This window comes from Pelobates fuscus, chromosome 12 (assembly GCF_036172605.1).
Source record: "Pelobates fuscus isolate aPelFus1 chromosome 12, aPelFus1.pri, whole genome shotgun sequence".
Classification (NCBI taxonomy): Eukaryota; Metazoa; Chordata; class Amphibia; order Anura; family Pelobatidae; genus Pelobates; species Pelobates fuscus.
In genome coordinates this window covers 74963875-74988068 of record NC_086328.1, presented here as the reverse complement: position 1 = coordinate 74988068, position 24194 = coordinate 74963875, and the positions used below count along the sequence as shown (strand labels likewise).

At 42.4% G+C, this 24194-nt stretch overlaps 1 pseudogene; it reads left to right on the top strand.

Annotated features, from left to right (window-relative positions):
* Positions 1 to 17652: 17652 nt before the first annotated feature.
* Positions 17653 to 19592, top strand: LOC134578493 (cilia- and flagella-associated protein 99-like; annotated as a pseudogene).
* The last annotated feature ends 4602 nt before the right edge of the window (positions 19593 to 24194 follow it).

Here is a 24194-nt window from a genome sequence, read left to right as displayed (position 1 = left end):
ATTAACTATTTTTAGAAAGGAAATTGAAATTTAATGAAAATTGTTTCAGTAAGAAAAATAAAGATTTGGAATCTCTGCTACAATAGCTAGTTTTATCAGATATGCACAAGACTTTGGTGAAATATAACAATACAAAAAAATAGTGGCACTCAACTGACTATTGGTGCTGGTATTGAGATAATCCACCCTTCAAGTACCTCCAAAATGCAATAAAAAAGAAATAACAATAGCGCAGCCAAAAAATTGTGAATTAATCAGTTAACGCTGTTAGGGTGTAATATGCTGCCCCACATTTAATGAGCCTAAATGCTGTTAGGGTGGCATAGTATGCCCTAACAATTGTTAGCTCTCCAGCCGCAATTTACTTACCTGGACCGGCAAGACATGCAGTCCCCCTGCTTCCTTTACAGCCCTCAAGTGCAATGTAATCGCGATGGACGTCGCAATCAAATGGCCGCAAAGCAGTCTATGAGACTGCCTGCAAGGGGACTGCCTGAGTGTTCAGGCAGTCCCCCTAGTGTCTGAAAATTAATATAAAGTTAGTAAAACACATTCAAACAATATATTATACATGTATAATATATTATAAGTTAATTAAAACACCTGATTAGCATATTATACATATATAATATATGTATAATGTAATTTTTACAGTATTTTGGTATTAATCTATATATTAATACCAAAATACAATTAGAATTAAATTATATAGTATTATATATGCATAATATGCTAATCAGATGTTTCAGTTGCGAGCCCCTTAACTCCAAGCCAGGTGGGTGGCCATCAGCAAGTTGGAGGATTTTCTAGGAAGACAGCTTGCTGGGTGGTCGTGGAGGCGGGCGGCGAGGGAGTTATGATGTTTCTGCTCTGCTCCTCCGCTTGTCGCTCAATGACACCGGGGCCGTGATATGATGTCATATTCCGGCCCCGGTCTCGCTAAGCGACGCGTGGGGGAACAGAGACATCACAGTTCTCTCGCCGCCAGGAATAATATGCGCAGTTAGCCGCCCGCCTCCACGACCACCCAGCAAGCCGCCTTTCTACAAAATCCCCCAACTTGTTGCTGGCCACCTGCATGAGCCTCCAGCATGCCACCCGCCTCCTTAATCCTTCAGCATGCCGCTCGCCTGCACAATCCCCCAGCTTGTGGCCCACTGGATCCCACAGGTATTAAAACAAGCAATAATTTGTGAATGTGTATGTCTGTCAGTGTGAGTGTATGTCTGTCATGGTGTGTGTGTCATGATGTGGGTCATGGTGTGTGTGTGTTTGTATGTCTGTCTGTAATGGTGTGTGTGTGTATCTGTGTGTAGCAAAAGTTATCATAGGAACCGCACTCATTCACAGCAGCCACCGGTGCTCCGGAAAAGGACCAACAATCCCAACATGTTAGGGCAGGAAAAGATTCCAAGGCACTCAAAGTGTGAAAGCCGCAGGAATATTTATTGAAACAAAAAAGACCGCAACATTTCGACCTACTGGGAGCTTTAAAAAGACCTCTCAGTAGATCGAAACATTGCTGTCTTTCTTGTTTCAAGAAATCTGCCTGCGGCTTTCACACTTCGAGTACCTGGGAATCTTTTTGCTGCCTTATGTTGTGTGTGTGTGTGTGTCTGTCTGTCATGGTGTGTGTGTCTGTGTTTCTGTCTGACATGGTTATATTTGTGTGTGTGTCATGATGTGCATGTTTAGGTGGCCAGACCCCTTCCGTTCACAAGGGAATGGTATTTTTATTCACCTTTTTTTTTTCCCACGCTGTGCTGGTCTCCCCTCGACTGCCCTGCCTCTATGGCTGAGATTATGAAACTTGATGATCTCAGCCAATCCTACGTTTTCCCATAGGATTGGCTGCAAAACGCTGCACCAATCGCATCTCCTCATAGAGATGCGTTAAATCAATACATCTCTATGGGGAGTGTTCAGCGCACACTGTGCAGCACTAGAGTGACGGTCACTAGAGGTGTCACTAGTAAGCAATGTAAACACTGCCTTTTTGTCTGCAGGAACAGGCTATAGACACCAGAACCACTACATTAAGCTGTAGTGGTCCTGGTGACTATAGTGTTCCTTTAAGAATTTTATTTTTGTTGTTGAATACAAAGCTTTGTAAATTTAAAAAAAATCTGGCTCCTAATTTTTTTTAGCTGGCTCCTAGATTCAAAGTAAATTTGTAAAGCCTGTTAAAATATATTATACATATATAAAAAAATATACGTAAAAAAAATTACAAAATGTAATGTCATATGCATATCTTGATATAATATATATATATATATATATATATATATCTATCTCAAAATACACTTAGAATTATAAATAAATATATATAAATAATAAAATATATAATAAATGTGCTTATGCGCGTACGTGTATATATGTATATATGTATGTACGTGTGTGTGTATATATATATATACATAACGTATATATTTATCTACTATATTAACATAATTAATTAGTTGTATTAATTATACAAGGGACCTGACCTGCCTGACAACCCAGACAGAAAGTCCATTGCATTTTACAAGCCCTATATTTAACCCTGTACCTTTACATAACACCACAAAACCTGTACATATGGGGTACTGTTGTACTCGCTGAACACAAATATGAGTCTTTTAAAACACGAACAACTGTAATTAAGCTAATATCATCAGTGAAAGTGCAGTTTGTGTGGGAAAAATGCAAAACAAAAATATGAAAACTAACTTTGGCTTGCATTTGTGACTAAGTGGCTACTACAAAAGACTGGACTTACCCAGTTCTGAATATCCTGGATTGTCTACTTTTGTCAATGGTATGTCATGATGGGGGTAATTCTCATTCCTTGGCTGCCATATGGTCTCAAAAGCAACATAGGCTCGGCAAACCTATCTGGCAAAGTGAAATGGGAAAGCCCTATATTTCTCCCTGTAACTTTCTGAAAGCCCATAAAACCTGTACATGGGGGTACTATTTTACCAATGAGGAATCCCTGAACACAAATATGAGTTTTAGAGCAGTAAAACCTATACTGACAATGATATCAGCAGTGACAGTGCAGTTTTTTTTATGAACAATTCAACAACAAAAAATTATGAACGCTAAATTTAGCCAGTGTTTGTGACTAAGTAGCTACCAAAAAAGACTGGACATACCCCATTTTGAATACTCTTGGTTGTCTACTTTTGTGAATGATGTGCCATGATGGGGGTAATTCTTATTCCTGGGCTGCCATATGGTCTCAAAGGCAACATAGGCCACCTAACCAATCTGGCAAACTGAAATGGGAAAGCCCTATAGTTGTCCCTGTAACGTTTTTTTACATAATTATTTGCTTTTTTTAACTATAATTTGAAGGACCTACCTGACAACCTAGGCGGAAAGTCCAGATAATTTAAATTGCAAGCCCTATGTTTGACCCTGTAACTTTCCAAAACACCATAAAACCTTTACATGGGGGTACTATTTTACTTGTGTGACATAGCTAAAAACAAAAAAGTAGAAGGTAACGCAAATAGGTGTGGTATTGGTTGGCGCTTAATAGAAAATTTTGTGGTATTGGTTAATGAAGCTGCTGTAAACACTCTGTGGGTACTCCCAATATCCCACCATAGAAAAACACCAAAGTAAAACGATAACTTGGGGTTTGGTTGGTGTTTCCACCTTCCAAGCCTCTAGTTAGAGTGCAGCGCTATACAAATTGTAGTACATATAACTCACCCTATTGATTACTTGTTTGGGTGTGTACATGAAAGATGAAAAAAAATCATATTCAAAATAATTGTGCAATATTGCAGATACAAAGTTATTTAAGATTTAATGTGAGTATGGATTTACTCACATTTTATAGAGCCTTTTTAGTTTTTAGGCTCTAAACTTCCATGCTTCCATGTCTTTAAGGTAGACAGCTTGACCCATTGTTTCTTATGGTTCTTTCCTATATATATCTCCACAATGAGAGTGTAGAAAGAAAGAGAGAGAGGGCTCTAGGTGTAGTATATTTGGAAAATCCTCTTTGAATAAATATTGAAAGAGAACAAATGAGTGCTCACCTTTTAGAGAGCCTTTTTATCCCCGGCTCTAAGTTTGCAGGCTTAGTGTCAAAATGGGGTGACACCTCCCTTTACCGGATAAAGTGCAGGATGCAATAGTAAATATGTATATAATTTATACTATAGTTCAAAATAAATATAAAAATATCACAATTGCTAGAAAATAAAAAATCAAGCTGCGATCAGCTTCCTCAGTTGGCCATGGGTTTCAGTCTGCTTGTTCCGGTTTTTATACTCTAAAAAGCCCGCCTGTTTTTCAATTAGTCCGTCGGCTTCTGTTCCTTCCGACGTTTTCGTAACGTCACTTCCGACGTTTTCGTGACGTGACGTCACTTCCGTTCCGGCATTGTGGACTTCAAGTCCCATGATGCTTTGTGGACGTGAATTGGCTTCCGGGTTCATCCGTCGGCCGAGAACAGTTCAAGTCCATATGGGTCAATGTCTCTATACAAAATCCACTCGAAATACAAATCAATATTAGAAAAAAACACAGAAAAATGTGTATCTTATTATATATACATTCGTCAGAGATGTTAAAAAGTCTGTTATTAATAAAAATAGTTTGATGGCTGCTTAATCTCCTGTTATAAACTACTATATTTTGTTTAGATTTCTTCTTTACTGTACTAATAAGGGTTATTGCACATTAAAAGGCCCAATATGGATCTATAATTAATATTAGTCATAATTTGTTGTATTATTGCCTATTAAAAAAAGGGGACAATGTGTTGTATAAATAGTTTATATGTTTTGTAGTAAATGGCTCTACATCTAAGTAAAGAACAAGGATAAGGAACTTGTATGTATATAAAGGGAGACTATATACACCAAGATAAATAAATATGAAAATAGAAAAATAAAATAAAATAAAGGCAATAGAGTATAAAAACCAGAACAAGCAGACTGAAACCCATGGCCAACTGAGGAAGCTGATCGCAGCGAAACGCGTCTTGGCAGAGGATAACAGAGACTATTACAGATACTTTATATCTATATATTGATTTATTTTCTAGCAATTGTGATATTTTTATATTTATATTTTAACTATAGTATAAATTATATACATACCGTATATACTCGAGTATAAGCCGACCCGAATATAAGCCGAGGCCCCTAATTTTACCCCAAAAAACTGGGAAAACGTATTGACTCGAGTATAAGACTAGGGTGGAAAATGCAGCCGCTACTGGTAAATTTCTAAATAAAATTAGATCCTAAAAAAGTTATATTAACTGAATATTTATTTACAGTGTGTGTATATAATGAATGCAGTGTGTGTGTGTATGAATGCTGTGTGTGTATGCAGTGTGTATATAATGAATGGAGTGCAGTGCGTGTATATGAGTGCAGTGCATGTATATGAGTGCAGTGTGTGTATATGAGTGCAGTGTGTGTATATGAGTGCAGTGTGTGTATGAGTGCAGTGTGTGTATAATGAATGCAGTGCAGTGTGTGTATGAGTGCAGTGTGTATATAATGAATGCAGTGCAGTGTGTGAGTGCAGTGTGTATATAATGAGTGCAGTGTGTGTATGAATGCAGTGTGTATATAATGAATGGAGTGCAGTGTGTGTATATGAGTGCAGTGTGTGAGTGCAGTGTGTGAGTGCAGTGTGTATATAATGAATGGAGTGCAGTGTGTGTATATGAGTGCAGTGTGTGAGTGCAGTGTGTATATAATGAATGCAGTGCAGTGTGTGTATGAGTGCAGTGTGTATGTATGAATGCAGTGTGTATGCAGTGTGTGTATGAATCCAGTGTGTATGCAGTGTGTGTATGAATGCAGTGTGTGTATATAATGAATGCAGTGCAGTGTGTGTATGAGTGCAGTGTGAATGCAGTGTGTATGCAGTGTATGTATGAATGCAGTGTGTATGAGTGTGTGTATGAATGCAGTGTGTGTATATAATGAATGCAGTGTGTGTGAGTGCAGTGTGTGTGTGTGTGTGTGTGTGAGTGCAGAGCATTGGTGGGGGTGGGCATTTTATTAATTACTATTATTTAATTAATTTATTTATTATTATTTTATTTTTTATTATTATTATTTATTTTTTCGTCCCCCCTCCCTGCTTGTTAGCTGGCCAGGGAGGGGGGCTCTCACTCCCTGGTGGTCCAGTGGATGGGCTGTAGGAGGGGGGCTGTCAGGAAGCTTTAACTTACCTTCACCGCAGCTCCTGTCAGCTCCCTTCTCTCTCCTCCGTCCGTGCAGCTCCCAGGTCAGCTCCCTCTGCAACTCTCGCGGCCGCGCGGAGCGTTGCCACGGTAACCCGTGGCAACGCTCTGACCCCGCGGCTCTCGCGAGAGTTGCAGAGGAAGCTGACCTGGGAGCTGCACGGACGGAGGAGAGAGAAGGGAGCTGACAGGAGCTGCGGTGAAGGTAAGTTACAGCTTCCTGACAGCCCCCGGTCCTTGTCTGTATTATGGCAATGAAAATTGCCATAATACAGACAACTGACTCGAGTATAAGACGAGTAAGTGTTTTAAAGCACAAAAAATGTGCTGAAAAACTCATCTTATACTCGAGTATATACGGTATTTACTATTGCATCCTGCACTTTATCCGGTAAAGGGAGGTGTCACCCCATTTTGACACTAAGCCTGCAAATTTAGAGCCGGGGATAAAAAGGCTCTATAAAAGGCGAGCACTCATTTGTTCTCTTTCAATATTTATTCAAAGAGGATTTTCTAAATATACTACACCTAGAGCCCTCTCTCTCTCTCTTTCTGCACTCTCATTGTGGAGAGATATATAGGAAAGAACCATAAGAAACAAAGGGGTCAAGCTGTCTACCTTAAAGACACGGAAGCTTGGAAGTTTAGAGCCTAAAAACTAAAAAGGCTCTACAAAATGTAAATCCATACTCACATTAAATCTTAAATAACTTTGTATCTGCAATGTTGCACAATAATTTTGTATATGTATTTTTTTATCTTTCATGTACACACCCAAACAAGTCATCAATAGGGTGAGTAATATGTACTACAATTTGTATAGTGCTGCACTCTAACTAGAGGCTTGGAAGGTGGAATCACCAACCAAACCGCAAAAACAAAAAAGTGTTTTAGAGCAGTAAAACTTAAAATGACGATGATATCATAAGTGAAAGGGCATTTTTTTTTGTGAGAAATGCAAAAAACAAATATGAACGCTAATTTTGGCCAGGGTTTGTGACTAAGTGGCTACTAAAAAGGACTGGAAATATTCAATTTTGAATACCCTGGGTTGTCTACTTTGGCAAATGGTATGCCATGATGGGAGTAAATCTCATTCCTGGGCTGCCATACCGTCTCAAAGGCACCATAACCAATCTGGCAAATTTGAATGTGTAAAAAATTAAATGAACAAGCCCTATATTTGACTCTAACTTTCCAAAATTCCAAAAACCTGTACATGCATGGTACTGTTTTACTCATGAGACATCGCTGAACACAAATACGAGTGTTTTAGAGCAGTAAAATGTACAATGACAATGATATATTCAATGAAAATGCAGTCTTTGTGTGAAAAATGCAAAAAACTAATATCAATGCTAAATTTGGATAGGGTTTGTGACCAAGTAGCTACTACAAAAGACTGGACATACCCCATTTTGAATACCCTGGGCTGTCTACTTTTACAAATTGTATGCCACACTGGGGTTAGTTTTAATTCCTGGACTGCCATACATTACCAAAAGCTGCATAGGCCCAGCAAACCAACCTGGCAAATTTCAACATTTAAAAATGTAAAAGGGGAAGCCCTATATTTGACCCTGTATGCATGGAATAGCCTTCCAGCAACTAACACACTGAAGGAAATTAAGCATGCGTGGGATAGGCATAAGGCTATCCTAGCTATAAGATAAGGCGAGGGACTAATGAAGGTATTTTGAAAATTGGACAGACTAGATGGCCAAATGGTTATTATCTGCCGTCACATTCTGTGTTTCTATGAATCCTACACTAACAATTCACCTTGCCTCTCTTAGCTTCAGTTAAAGAAACTTTGAGACAGAGAGGGATATTTTTCTAATCCCCTACATACTTATAAAAGCGACACTGTCATGGCCGGATCCATTTTTTTTAACCCCCCCTCCCGGCTCCACTTCATCTAATTGTCCCCCTAGTCACCCCCAGATGCCCGCTGCACCTGACCGGACCCCTATTTAGTGATACCCATTGTGTGGCCCTAAATTCTTGGGCCACCCGACAGAGAAATTGCAGTGGAACCCCAATTTTGTTCTCGCAGAACCCTAGGATTCAGCGGAGCACCAACTGGGAAATGCTGCTGTAGAGTATAGAATGTATGTTGCCAGTTAATAGTAGGTACCTAACATAACAAATTGTACAAGGCAAGGTTGTCCACTATATATTTTATATCTGATGGTAATTGAACCTTTAGCAATTACAATTAAAGCAGATCAACAAATTAAAGGATTTGGGTTTTCTTCAGACCAGATTAAAACCGCCTTGTCTGCGGATGATGTTGTTCTCACCATCTACGATCCAGTCCAATCTCTCACACAGTTTATGCATATAATGTTGTGTGTTTAATGTTGTTTTTTTAATGTTTTGCCTTATTTGTAATTATTTCCTTTTATGTATAGGAGATGACTTACATGGGCACATTTGTAATGTATGTATGTTTTTAAAAAATATAAAAAAATTATATGATTTAAAAAAAATTGATGAAAATTGAGTAAGTAAGAATAATAAAGATCTCTACATTCTCTGCTACAATAGGTAGCTTTATCAGATGTTTTTAAATGTGATGCTTTTTTCTGGTACATCCGGCACAATGCATTTTTGCAAATTACATATCCTTACGTGGTATGCTAAAATGAAGGGTACCAAATTAGGAGGGACAAAATGACATTTAAATTTGATGCAAGGAAATGTTTCAGTAAGAATAATAGAGATTTGGAACGGTAGTTTTCTCAGATTTTTATCAGATTTTTTTACCAACATCTGATGCCTTTTCTGGAAATACAAAATATTCAAGAATATAATAGTTGGTGTATGTTCCATGGTGAAATCTTTTTTTTTTTTAATGTGATCTTTATTAAAGAAATTTTTTTTTTTTTATGAACAAACACATGGACATCATAACATAGACACCAATCTACAGGGATTCATCTCTTCGATATAAACATTATGATATATTAACAATATGTCCCCCACTCACATACAATAAACATTAAGTAAAATTACAATTACCATACGTTACTACATATACATGACAATGCAACTAAGAGAGAGAAAAAAAATCAAATTGTCGGGGGGAAAGGAGGAATTTCGTAATTAATAGATTATACTTTAGGAATTATTCAATGGTGAAATCTATCTGCTATTTTGCAGTTCAAAAGGAATATTTTACCAATTTTCCACAAATTGATAATCATTTTAAATTGTGTTAGTTTTTTTTCTTCTTTTGGAACAACAGTAGGAACAGATGGAACTTAACATACTATTCACTAAAGTCTGAAAAGCTTTAGTGTATACACACATTCTACATGTATATGTAAATTTTAACATAATTATTTGATTTTCTTAACTATAATTTGAAGGACCTGTCTGACAACCTAGGTGGAAAGTCCAGAGAATTTAATTTGCAATCCCTATGTTTGACCCTGTAACTTTCCAAAACACCATAAAACCTGTACTTCAGGGGGAACTGTTGTACTCGGCAGACTGTGCTGAATGCAAATAAACAGTAAAACATATCATGATGATGATATCATCAGTGAAATCAGTGCATTTTTGCGTGACAAAATGCAAAAAACAAATATGAACACAAACTTTGGCCAGGGTTTGTGACTAAGTGGCCACTACAAAAGAGTAGTATCCAGTATCCCATTTTAAATACCCTTGGTTGTCTTTGTTTGCAAATGGTATACCATGATGGGCATAATTTTAATTTCAGTACTGTCATACTGTTTCATAGGCAACATAGGCCCAGCAAGCCAATCTAGCAAATTTTAATGTGTAAAAACTGAAGAAAGGAAAGCACTATTGTTCCGAAACATCAAAAGTTAAAAGAGGTCAGCACTAATAATAATAATAAGGAATAGGTAGGCAGCGGCCTGGCAGAGAGTAATCCTCTAACCCTCTAGCATAAAAGTAGAAAATAACAACAACAGTAGTGCAAGGCTGCGCCAAAATGTATCAATGTAGACTTATAGGAAATAAAAACAAGTATATAGATAGAGCATACATATAAAATATATATATAAACCTAGGTATAATAGTCTCAATTAAAACACCATAAAAAAAGTAGGTAAAGCAGAGTCCATCCAAGTGTTCAGTAAAAATCAAATAATAAGATGTTCAATAAAAATCATAAAACCGTCTCACTGGTAAATGGATAGGGTATGTGTACAATCATCAGGAGTTGATCCGTCCGGGTTGTAGGTAATCCGTATATGTGAAGATAAAAAAACACGACAAGCTTCCAATGGTGAAATATTGTAGCTCCAAAGGTAAAATAAATAAAAAGGAGAATAGTACACTCACATTTGGTGGAGCTAAGGCCAGCTCTGGGATGAAGGGCGCTTAGCGGTATAATCCCCGCTAGAGGATATACTGGAGAAGTGCTTCCGTCCGACTTTGGTTCCGTCGTACTCCACAGAATATATATAAAAACAGCAATAGTGCTCTCAGTTGGAAAAAGTAAATAAAATAGGTAAAATAAAATAAAATATACTCACAATGGTAGAGGAGAAAATACTGCTCTGTTGACACAGCACTGGTGGAATTATCCCCACCTATGGATTGCTTGAAACAGGATACAGTTAAAATTAAAATGCCAGGAAAAATACTAAAAAAAAGTGTATATACAATAAAATAAGTATAAGATTGGTCCTATGAAAAAGGTAACCAAATAGAACTTTTTATTGCTTTAAAATCAAAAAAATAAATTGTGTATTTTAAAGCAATAAAAAGTATATTATTATACGAGGAGCATACCGGCTGTGGTTTCGGAAATTTTAAAAGGCAGAAGGAGACTCTCACACCGATAAACCTGCCAAATGCACCGAGCCGCTGTTGGATGGATACAAGAGCATCAAATAAAGAGAATGGAAGAACTGCTCCAGCTGATACTGTCACGTATTCATCCGCACATACAAATGTTGTTAATGGCATTTACTGTCCTGACAGGAAAAGTTGTGCCGAGCAACAATTCCATCCTGACAGGAAAAGTTGTGCCGAGCAACATTACCGTCCTGACAGGAAAAGTTGTGCCGAGCAACATTACCGTCCTGACAGGAAAAGTTGTGCCGAGCAGCAATCATGCACATCGAAACCTGGTAATTACTTTTGGGGTCAAAGGCCGGTTACAGCCAATCGGATCCACAGGAGGGGTATTTAAACCCAATTCTCCTCTTGCTCATTTCCCTGTCGTGGTTTCATCCTAATGGTAATCCGAGAGTGCGTTCCTGATCTTGATTTTCTGTTATTTGATTTTGGCTTTGTTTTGACTTCTCTGAATTCTGGTATCCTTGACGTTTGGCTTTCCCTCATTGTTGTGTCTGATTTTGTGTTCCTGACCTCGGCAAGTATTTTGACTATTCTTAGATAAGTCTGGGCTGGTACCAGAGATACAAGAATGGGCACGGAACTGCAAACCCGCTACCCAAACCGAAGCTGCGAAGCGAGCAGATGAGTACTAGGATGCCTGCCGACATAAATGCCCCAGCCCCCAGCAGCTCTTCTGATCAACACTACCTAACCTGGGATCTCCTATCCAGCAACAAAGCAAGGGACATTTGCACCCAGCAACCCCCAGGTTCCAACACTGAAGCAGAATACAATGTCACCAGTGCCAACATTGTGGGCATATCAAAAGAGACTGCACCCAAGAAAGGGAGAATGCACAATGGATTCTACCAGTGCCACCTCTAACTTTCAGAGTGGCTGCCCACTGCTATCACGCCGCGGCAGCCCCCTGTGTTCCAACTTCTAAACACCAGTGAGAAACTTAGGGTATTCTGCATGAGGCCGACCCCATTCAAGCTGCAGCAGACAACCGTCAGCATCACCTGCAGTCAGTTTGCCTTAAAGGATGACCAGTGCAACAATTACAGGACACTGGAGCCACTCTAACTCTGGTCAAGTAACACTTAGTCCTAGATTCAGCCCTAACAGGAGGTTGGGTAGCTATCTGACGCCTGCTCACCGCAAGGGTTCACCTGATCTGGAGCGCTGGGGAATGATTTGGGCCAGCTCACCTACACCTTTGTTCCTCAACCGGTACCCGAGGAGACATACCCTGTCACCAGCAGTCCTGCTTTACCAATGACTGTTCGCACTTCGAGGATCAGGTAGGAACCAGCCCAGTCCCCTTGTCCTTAGCGCCCCTTACTTGGGACACCCCAGAGGCCTTAGGGAGAGAGGTAGAGAAAGGGTAACCTCCAGTCAGGCAGGGTTAGAGGGAGAACAGTTTATTTGGCATGGGGAACTGTTAAACAGGGTTTCCAAGAGGGTAGACACCGTTGGTGATCCCCAGGAAGTACAGGCAGGAGTTACTACGTATAGCTCACGATATTCCCCTAGTCGGTCACCTTGGAGTCAGCCGCACTAAACACTGCCAACTCAGAATTTCTTCTGGCCAGGAGTGTACACAGACATCAGGCACTATTGCCAGACCTACGGTGTCTGCCAGAAGGTAGGAAAACAGCGAGACCGCCGAAAGCCTAAAATTGAACCCTTTCCTATTATGGGGTTGTCGTATCTCTCACGCAGAGGGATCTTGCTGGCATTTCGGATCTGGACTGCCTGTGTGGTTGGGACCTGTCTGATATGCCTCAGAGATGTTCTCTCTGTAATGACACAAGTTGAGCTAAAACCAGCTTGAGATCTGAGCAGGGACCCACCGAAGGGCAGGCTAATTGAGCTGTGTCCCGCTCTCACCTCTCTTGCTACCTATTTTTCTCCCCTTCCTATTATTGTGGAACCATTCGGCAGAGTAGCTGTCGACCTGATAGGACCCCTCTGTAAGCCTAGTCCCTCTGGGAAGAAGTACATTCTGACTGGAGTGGACTACGCAACCAGGTACCATGTTGGTGGCACTGATGAATATTCATGCGGAGAACGTGGCTGAAGCCCTGATGTGAAAATTCCCAAAAATGGGCTTTCCCCAAGAGATTGTCTGAGATCAGGATACTCTATTCACCGCAGAAGTCACTCACCAACTCTAGAGGCTGTTTGGCATCAGATCGAATCAGAGCTCCTCTTACCACCCCTAGTCTAATGGTCTGTGTGAGTGCTTTAATGGTTGATTGAAGCAGATGCTCCATACCTTTGTAGCTTCCAGCAAAAACTGGGAGAGATTCTTACCGCATCTCCTGTTCGCTTACCAGGAGGTGCCACAGGAATTATCCAAGTATAAAAGACTGTACTTTTCAAATAAAAAACAGTTGTACTTCCAGAACTATGTGTCATCTAGTTACTGGTGGAAAGGGTTATGTGAGGCATCCATTATGTTATTGCTGAGTCATTTTATAAAATATAAAACATAAGGGAAGGTTATTGTATAATAGTTATTATGCAAAGTGTATTGGTGTCATGTATTTCAGTTAACCTAACCTAATTAGGTCCTAGGCACTAAGATGCTGGGGAGTGACTTGTATACTTTTGTTTAATGACCCACTGTTTTGATTACTCCTATATATATCCTGTCGCTTGATGGGACTGGTGAAATAATTTGGGTACATAACACTCCCGTGCTCCCAACCATGGGCATGTATATATAATGTATATTATGCACGTGTATAAAAGGTAAGTTGACAGGTAAGTTAACCCTCCTGTCTGACGAGGTGGCCGAGTGGTTAAGGCGATGGACTGCTAATCCATTGTGCTCTGCATGCGTGGGTTCGAATCCCATCCTCGTCGAAGTACTTTTAGAACTACACAAATACATTTCAATTTTACTCACATTTTTCATTAAGAATAATAAACATTTATAATTTCCTGCTACAATAGGCATGTCATATTTTTTAACATCTGATGCTTTTTCTGGACCTACAGAATATTCAAGTATATAATAGTTCATAAGTAGGGTACGTCTGGTACGATGCACATTTGCAAATTATTTTTCACATACTTTTTGCAAGTGAATTGATAATTTCAAGAACTATCATACATTTGGTATCTTTACGTGGCAGGCCATAATGAAGGGTACCAAATTAGGTAGCTGTTGTGTTTAGTAGATTTATGCTAAATTTAGTATCCTTACGACATAAGGTTTGTGATGGAGCTCCCTGTACCCCGGCTGGGTACCTCCACCAAGCTTGCTTCCTAGCTGGAACCGGTAAACCTGAAGCGCTTATGCTCCAGTCGTTGCAGCTTGACTGGGGTCCTTCTGGAGCTCTTCCACCCGACCTGGCTGCAGCTTTCCTTCCATGCAGGTATCATCCCTGTAATGGATCATCTGGCACCCCGACTAGGAACCTCTGCCAACAGATGCTTCCTAGCTGACGCTGAGGACCATATGCACCGCATCAGATACCACAAGCACCGCAGACCAACCTCGGATATCCAGGATTGTGTGGGAAAGACCTCTCCTACTTCAGAGCGGAGCAGGAACAGCTCTTACAAGAGCTAGTGATTAGAACCCAGGGGAGTATAAGGAGTATAAGGAGTATAGCAATCCCCAGTGGGAATATAGCAGTACCCCTCCAATCATGAGACCAAGCTACGTGTTGAGGGTTAAGCAGGAACTCAATTTTAATGGAGGCACACTGGCCTTTTATGCAAGTTTCCCAACACGGGTGACACCCAGGTGGACCTTGTTGGGCACAGGAACACAACATGTACAAGCCAATAAAAACAATGTGACAATGAATGACGCTCCCACATACAGTACACAATCCCTCCCCTCTGCCTGTGATATAATTTAGGCAGATAATGCATTAACTCAATTATCCCCAGGCAGAAATAAACACATTTTTATAACGTACCATAAGTACCCCAAAACACAACATATCCCCATAAATGTTACATCCCCTCATAGCTCTGATCTGGGTGAACAACATATCCAAACATCATTTTTATAAAACATCAAATGGAAGTCATATATGACTTATGGAAGTCATATATGACTTATGGAAGTCATATTTTTGCCCAGGTCCAATGCCCAAAACAGTTCCATAGAATCGCGGCTGAGTGCCACTGGAGGACCGGCCGGGAACCACAAGGTTCTCATGCTGAAAATAGTTCCAGGGCAATCGCGGCTAAGCTCCCCTGAAGTCTATTTGCGGTTTTGGTCCATGCGAACAAACTCCCGAACACTTCGACTGTTCGAGAGTTTGAAGTGCCACTTCGAAAGTTCGAACTGTGGCCGTAAAAATCCAAAAAAGCACAAACAGTGATTTAAAAGTTTTATCACAGGGGCCATAGTCACAGGGTAGGAGGCTGACAAGTATGCCGCTCCAAGAACCAGTGGCGAAGATGCTTTTGTTACAATCTCCTCTGCCAATTCCACTGCACCTCTGCTTACAGTGTTTGCTATTGCCTTTACAAAGGCCTAGCTCTCTTGATTTATCCCAGGGCTAGCGGGATCGTACAGCCAGACAAAAGGTCCGAAGTCCCTGTCACTGGGATCTCTAAAAATCCATACAGGCCATAAGTTCCAAAATTAACTAACATGCAAAACTTTATTTTAACTCAGGACTAGTCCATATGTTCATTACAGCAACCTTGCTGTGACAAATGTAATAAAGTAGAAATAACCAAAACATGTCAGAAAACATACAGGGAATTATAATAACCTAATAACATATTTATAAAGGGGTGGGGAAGACAATAATAAACATAAAACATCTCTTCTGCCTGCAGAATTTGCAATATGCAAATCTATCTGAATATGCATATTAGCTAGCCTTGCTTTTCTGGTAGTGCATATTGCTGTTGCTGTCAACAGGTGGCGATGTACAGGCTCCACAGCCGAATTTACCTATTTGGTAGGAAGCATTAGCAGCACGGGAGAACACATAAAACATATAACAATAAAAAAACAATACACACCCGGCACCTATAATGAGTACAAGGTAACTTATGGACATATGCGTATTATAGGGTCTTACATAAAGTGTTAGGGACATATGCGTATTATAGGGTCTTACATAAAGTGTTCGTATGAAACTCCAAGTGATGGTGACTACCGTCACAAGGGTATATAGTTAGGGAGCTATCTGCTAAAAAGCTGAAAGGCCAAAATTAAGAAAATGGCTAGATATCTCCTAATTTGATATCCTGTGCATGCTACATACATTCTATACACATGCATTCTATATACATGGAGCATCTACATCCCATATACATGCAGCCTGTACAATCTGTCCGTATGCAGCTTATACATCCTGCATACATGTAACATACATTCTATGTACATCAGGGCTTGACAAATCCCAGGTTGCCATGGCATCTAGGAATCTTGTCCTGGGGCCTGGGATATGTCGGCTCGAAGCAATGAGGGAAAACTCAGGTGGGCCAGCCAGTGTTGTGGGAGAGAACAGGAGGTGGCTGGTTGTGTGGAATTGTGCGAGGCTGCGAGGGAGAATGCCGGCAGCCAGCCGTGGGAGAGCTGATTTGGTCGGCTAGCTGGGTGGAATGGAGCTGGGAAGCACCTCTAGTATCCGTTAGAGTGACGACCACTAAAGGTGTTACTGGGCTGTAATGTAAACACTGCCTTTTCTGTGAAAAGGCAGTGTTTACATTGAAAAGCACGTAGCAACAGGCTATAGACACCAAAACCACTACATTAAGCTGCTGTGGTTCTAGTGACTATAGTCTTTATGAATTGTATTTTTGTCACAGAAAATTAGTTTAAAAATAACTGTCTCGGGGCGGGGCCTGACCGCCATGCTGACCGGTCGCAGGCCACGGAGGCTCCTGATAAACTTGGTCCAATATGGTTAAAAAAAACACACGAAAACGTAAACTGAGTGACCTGCAGTTGAATCAAGCACCCGGGCAGAAGCTGGAGCCACCGCGGACCCTGAGATCGGGAGTGCCAGAGCCCCCAGCGGGCAATATGGGACTTCGGGGTCTGCGGCCTATGAGGGTGGAGAGCGGGACGGACGGACGGCCGCCGTCCTGCTTGTGAACCTGGCCGCCATGCAACAGCCTAGGGACGCACCTCACAGGCCTCGCTCCCCCCCCCCATGGACCGGGGGGGTCATCCCGGTCCCCACCGGAGGGGAACCTCACCATCTATAGCCCAGCATCGGACCTACCTGAAGGAGCGCACCACGGGCCGGGCCTCTAAAATGGCAGCGCCGCGATACAATACAACCTCGCATGCCTTCAGGCGAAAGCGTCATCACCCTCACTGTATAAGCCCGCATGGGACCATGCCTTCCGACTACACGGAGAATAAGCTGGGGCAGGAGATGGAGGACAGCGTCGGCGAACGGAGCCCACAACACCACCACTCACCTGGTACCCCGGAGGCTGGGCCTGGGAAACAATGTTGACTGGAACGACTCATTAGCGGCATCAAAGGCAATCTAGGCTGCCAACAAAGCGACAGAGCCCATCGGCTGCCCTCCCTACTCGCACATGCCATCAACTAACGAGCGGCTCGCCCACATCAGGAAACTCACGTGCTGACCTCCATACCTCATCGCCTAAAGAAGATGGCTGAGCCCAGCCTCAGTACCCCCCCACGTTGCACCGCAGCACTCGGGGGCCAGGGACATACATATGGACAGAATTTGAATGATGCTGAAGAAAGATTTGTTGTGGAGACTCTATCAGGAAATATACAATATAACAAAATTCTGGACATAGTTGCTGGAGGATTCTATGCGAGAGATGGGCTGCATTTACCTCTGTCGGAGCGCTGTTTGTATACTGTCATAGGTTATATAGCTACATTCAAGATGGATGAATACGGTATTGAAAGATTTGCTAAAATTCTCAAGTCTTAAGATATCCACAAAATGTGCAAGTTTCTTAGGTTTTTCTTTAATGAGCTGAATCTGAACACTTGGATAAAAGATGAATGGAGTCAGATATATGATTTAAACTATGTCAAGGAAAACTGGATAAACCCATTGTTAAAGCGGCAACCAGACATCCAGAGTTTAATAAGTAGCTTGGAAGATAAAACCAGGAATGAACCCAGTCCAGTAAAAATTTCAAAAATAACAGAGACAAAGCCGTTTAACTTAACAAAACCTAAGCCAAGGCCTGTACTCGCACCACAACGGATACCGACCCAACAGCCACATCATCCAGTGCCCGACAGTACCTACAAACCTCCAAAGGAACATGAAATTCTACAAACAAAGAAGAACAAGAACCGTCAGAAAGCAGAGGAGATCTTGATGGAGGCAAATATGGCGCACTTCAACTGTGCCAAAGCAGAGAAATCTCAGAAAACAAAACGGATTCTATCTGAAATAATGCAAGGAGAGGAAAATAAACTGGCATTTAATAAGACCAAGGCCCTCCAGGCTCCAGCGTATAAGGGTGATAATGTGCCTGTTAGATTAAATGCCACAGCCATTTTAAGAGAAGGAGCCCTCTACCAGCGCCAAGTGGAAGAAGGGCTACGTAGAGTCGAAAAACTAGTGGACGGAGCACGAGACCAGAGTGAGTTTTTAGAATGGCAGAGGCAACAACGGGAGAGAGACCTCGAACAACAGCTGGCAGAGATAGAGTGCAGGCGTCTCGAGGGCAAACTTAGCCGCGAGGAAGCCGTCTTGGCTCGCCAGAATCTTATCCAGGAAAACAAGAAGAAGGCTCTAATGAAAAAAGAAGAGACTGCACAACTGATGCGTCAGTACGCAGAGAAGCGTCTCCAAGAAGAGAAGGGCATGAGAGACCTCGTGGAACAGGTGGCTGAAGGACACAAAAATACCAAGCAGGCCCGAGTCAAGCTTCAGAAATACAAACAACAAATAGTGCAAGAAGTGAAAGAGGAGAGCCGGGAGCTTCTAAGTCAAGCTTTGGAGGAAGCAGAAGAGGAACTAAAGAAGAAATTTGAGTTGATTCGTGAGATACGAGCTATTGAATCTATACCAATCATTACTCATAAGTTTGTGGACTTAACAGAAACTGCTGGACATAGATTGAACTGTGAGATGTCTCTGGTGGAGCTGTACGAGCGCTTAGCAATAGCGAAGGATACACAGAGCAAGGCAGAGGAAGATAAACGGGACCAGATCCTCAATGAAAAGCAGGCAAAGCAACAGTATCTCCTGGACACTCTGGAGCAGATCTCATTTCACAGAGCCGCCATGGGAAAAGCTTCTATATTGAAGAATGAAGAGAAGAAAACAAAATCTCAGCTCAGTAAAGCTATCATTGCAAACGATGATCGTGTCTTAGAACTGCAGAGGAAACTAGAAGAGAAAGTGACAGAACGCAAAAAGCAAACAGAGTCATTAAAGTTAACGCCCTCTCGGAATATTAGCAGATCCTCCAAGAACAATTTCGAAGACAGCCATTGGAAAGAACTTGAGGAAAGCCGCGAGCGCCAGGCTCAGCTTCTCCAACATGGCGTTCTGTCAAAAGGAGTAATGAATATGATAGCCGCCTATCAAGCAGCGAAAACCGGAGCGTGCTGAGATCGTGGACAACTATTTATTAGCATGGTCAAAATATTGTTACAGTCATTTTGATGGGAAGACAATGTCACCTATCAGACCAAGTATGGATCGAACCAATTCAAAGCAGACACTCTATCTACAAATAACAAAATATAGTTTGATGTTTATGAAAAAAAAAAAAAAAACTGTCTCCTCGCTTTTTTAGCTGACTCCTAGATTCCAAGCAAATTAGTCAAACCTTGATTTACATGCAGCATATATGCCCTAAATAAATGCAGCATAACAAAATAGGGAGCAATCTACTAAGCACAGCTCCATTCCTAATACCTAATTTGGAATCCTTAAATATAGCAGTCATATATTTGTATATAGAATGTATTTGCTATATGGATATACACTGCTCAAAAAACAAAGGGAACACTTAAACAACACAATGTAACTCCAAGTCAATCACACTTCTGTGAAATCAAACTGTCTACTTAGGAAGCAACACTGAGTGACAATCAATTTCACATGCTGTTGTGCAAATGGGATAGACAACAGGTGGGAATTATAGGCAATTAGCAAGACACCCCCAATAAAGGAGTGGTTCTGCAGGTGGTGACCACAGACCACTTCTCAGTTCCTATGCTTCCTGGCTGATGTTTTGGTCCCTTTTGAATGCTGGCGGTGCTTTCACTCTAGTGGTAGCATGAGACGGAGTCTACAACCCACACAAGTGGCTCGGGTAGTGCAGCTCATCCAGGATGGCACATCAATGCGAGCTGTGGCAAGAAAGTTTGCTGTGTCTGTCAGTGTAGTGTCCAGAGCATGGAGGTGCTACCAGTAGACAGGCCAGTACATCAAGAGACATGGAGGATGCCGTAGGAGGGCAACAACCCAGCAGCAGGACTGCTACCTCTGCCTTTGTGCAAGGAGGAACAGGAGGAGCACTGCCAGAGCCCTGCAAAATGACCTCCAGCAGGCCACAAATGTGCATGTGTCTGCTCAAACGGTCAGAAACAGACTCCATGAGGGTGGTATGAGGGCCCAACGTCCACAGGTGGGGGTTGTGCTTACAGCCCAACACCGTGCAGGACATTTGGCATTTGCCAGAAAACACCAAGATTGGCAAATTCACCACTGGTGCCCGGTGTTCTTCACAGATGAAAGCAGGTTCACACTGAGCACATGTGACAGACATGACAGAGTCTGGAGACGCCGTGGAGAACGTTCTGCTGCCTGGAACATCCTCCAGCATGACCGGTTTGGCAGTGGGTCAGTAATAGTGTGGGGTGGCATTTCTTTGGGGGGCCGCACAGCCCTTCATGTGCTCGCCAGAGGTAGCCTGACTGCCATTAGGTACCAAGATGAGATCCTTAGACCCCTTGTGAGACCATATGCTGGTGCGGTTGGCCGTGGGTTCCTCCTAATGCAAGAAAATGCTAGACCTCATGTGGCTGGAGTGTGTTAGCAGTTCCTGCAAGACGAAGGCATTAATGCTATGGACTGGCCCGCCCGTTCCCCAGACCTGAATCCAATTGAGCACATCTGGGACATCATGTCTCGTTCCATCCACCAATGTCACGTTGCACCACAGACTGTCCCGGAGTTGGCAGATGCTTTAGTCCAGGTCTGGGAGGAGATCCCTCAGGAGACCATCCGCCACCAGGATCATGCACAGGCGTTGTAGGGAGGTCATACAGGCACGTGGAGGCCACACACACTACTGAGCCTCATTTTGACTTGTTTTAAGGACATTACATCAAAGTTGGATCAGCCTGTAGTGTGTTTTTCCACTTTAATTTTGAGTGTGACTCCAAATCCAGACCTCCATGTGTTGAAAAATTTGATTTCAATTTTTTTAATTTTTGTGTGATTTTGTTGTCAGAACATTCAACTATGTAAAGAACAAAGTATTTCAGAAGAATATTTAATTCATTCAGATCTAGGATGTGTTATTTTTGTGTTCCCTTTATTTTTTTTGAGCAGTGTAGAATGTATGTGCTACATGTATATAGAATATATGTACAGAATGTATATGCCACATTTATATATAAAAAATTTACTGCATACGATGTATATGCTGCATATAAAATAATATATATGCTGCAAAGGTATAGAATGTATGATGCCAGGTAAAGGTATAGAATGTATGATGCCAGGACTGCTCATGCAGTCCATCACCTTAACCACTTGGTCACCACTTTAGAACTACACAATGGACAATTAAATTTGATGGAAATTGTTTCAGTAAGAATAATAAAGATTTGGGGGGGCGGAGCCGAGCGCCAGACAGGAACGGATGCATCACCTCTGAGCTCCGTACAAACGACGGAAAAAAGACACCATAATAAGGCATTAAGGCACTTACAAAAGCAATTACCGGCCCCCGGGGCAACCCCAAAGGGCAAACAACAAGCAGATGCCTTTCCTGTTCCCACAAGCAGTAAGACGGACCCGTCGGAAAACCGGGGCCTACACCGCCTATCAGACCACGAGGCTAGCGCAGGAACTCGCGGCCCTGAGTGCACACCAGGACGCCTACCTGCAGACAACTACAGCTGCACCTGAAGAGTACAGCATGGGCCGCAAATCCCACAAAGAATGCAGGCAGGACCATGCAGGATATAGGAGACTTGTTGCAACGCCAGATGGCGCCCAATATGGTGGCCATTCCGGACCACACACATACCTTCCAAGGGATGAGGGAGAACAATCCGGAGCTGAACAGGACCAAACAGCAGCTCCACAAACGAGGGAGCAACAGCCTAATGGGAACAACCTCACACCGGCCACTAAACAAGATATAGCCGACCTGTTTAAAGAAATGAGACAAATGCACGCAGCAGATATGGACCTGTTAAAGACTGAAATGCAGGCAGTAACAGCACGCACTCAAGCCAACGAAGAGGACATCCTAGACCTGACACAAAAGGTAACGGTGCTAAAAGAACAAGTAATAACAATGCAAACACCCCAGTCCAACCTCACCATGAGAATGGACCTTACAGAGGACCGCAATAGACGTACCAACTTAAAGTTAAGGGGGATACCAGATAGCGTTGACTCCACAGAACTACCCCATTACCTCAGGCGCCTCATGGCCACGCTCCTACCGCACGCCCAAGCCAAAAAATTTACACTAGATGGCTTCTTTAGGATCAGAAAAGCAAGACAAGCCGCAGCCACAGCTCCACAAGACGTCATTATCAGGTGCCACTCAGTGGCGGACAAAATCAGGATCCTCACAGCGGTTAGGGGAAAAACACCACTTGCATTTGAGTCATCCCACATCTCTTTCTACCAGGACTTAACACGAAACACGCTGTTATGGCGCAGATCCCTTGCCCAGGTAACTAGCCATCTACGCGAAGCTAAACTGGAATATGAATGGACTCTGACTGTAATCAAAAACGGCACCACACACAATCTTTGCTCACTACAAGAGGCAGGCCAGTTCTTGAGCGCACTGGGGATCCACACCGGAATAACAGAACAAGAATCTCCCAATACAACTCACGCCTGGGACCCCGAGAAATGACCCCATTCGTCCCCAGGAACAGAGGGATCCGGAGTGAACTGACCTAACCTGCAAAAGCCGCAGCTAGCAAGCTCTCACAGCTTTAGCATGTTATTGCATTGCCCTTTGTTTTGGGTTGTTTTAAGATATTGTCGATGTTTATACCTCACACGAGAGTAACTCACGCTACACCATCAGACAAGACTTAATCTAACACATAGGACAACATAAGCTTTAGGGAGACTATACTTTCTCCCCCCCCCCTCGCGACTCCCTCGGTAAGGAGTCAACCCCAACCCACTAGACGACCGTAAAGGCTGAACTGGCTCGAAGAGCGACAACCATTTGTTCACGCGCAAGTAAACACATGTGGACACACGCAGACTTCACAATATTCACTCAAAGACATACACCCCACTAAGGCCCGCTATGTATACACACAACCATCCCAACTGAAACACATAAACGGGGACGAATACAGGACCAGCTAACCCAGGACAGACAATCCTTGGGCAACCCACCCCACACGCGAACACGACCCTAGCAATAGAAGGGGACAGACACACACCTCGAATTCTACCCCAAAGAAGCCTTAGTTTGACCTCAGTTGACCCGCAAATAAAAATGTGCAGAAATCACTGACATCACAGGTTAGAACTGACAGAATGACGTATGCCTGAAATATGTTGTGATGTCATGAAAACTCAGAAACCCGGAAGGCTGCTGTGGTCATACCCACCTTTTCCTGGTTTTATAACAGATATTGATTGTAACGGATCAACTGGCACCCCGACTGGGTACCTCCGTTGAAAGATGCTCCTAGCGCTTCCAGAGGACTCCAAGCACTCCACCAGACACCATAAGCACTGCAGGCTGCAGCTATCTCCCTTCAGAACGAAGCAGGAACAAGCTCTTACAAGAGCTCAGTGATTATAGCAAGGGAATATGCCTAGCATAGCAATCCCTTGTAGCAGATTCCCCCAATAAGAGACAGGACTCAAGTTGAGGGTAAAAATAGAACTCCCTGGCTGCTAGCTTGCAGCCCTTTTTATTAGGTGCTCCCATGAAGGGGAGGGACACACACAGTAACGTACATTAACCAATCACACAATAGTTACAT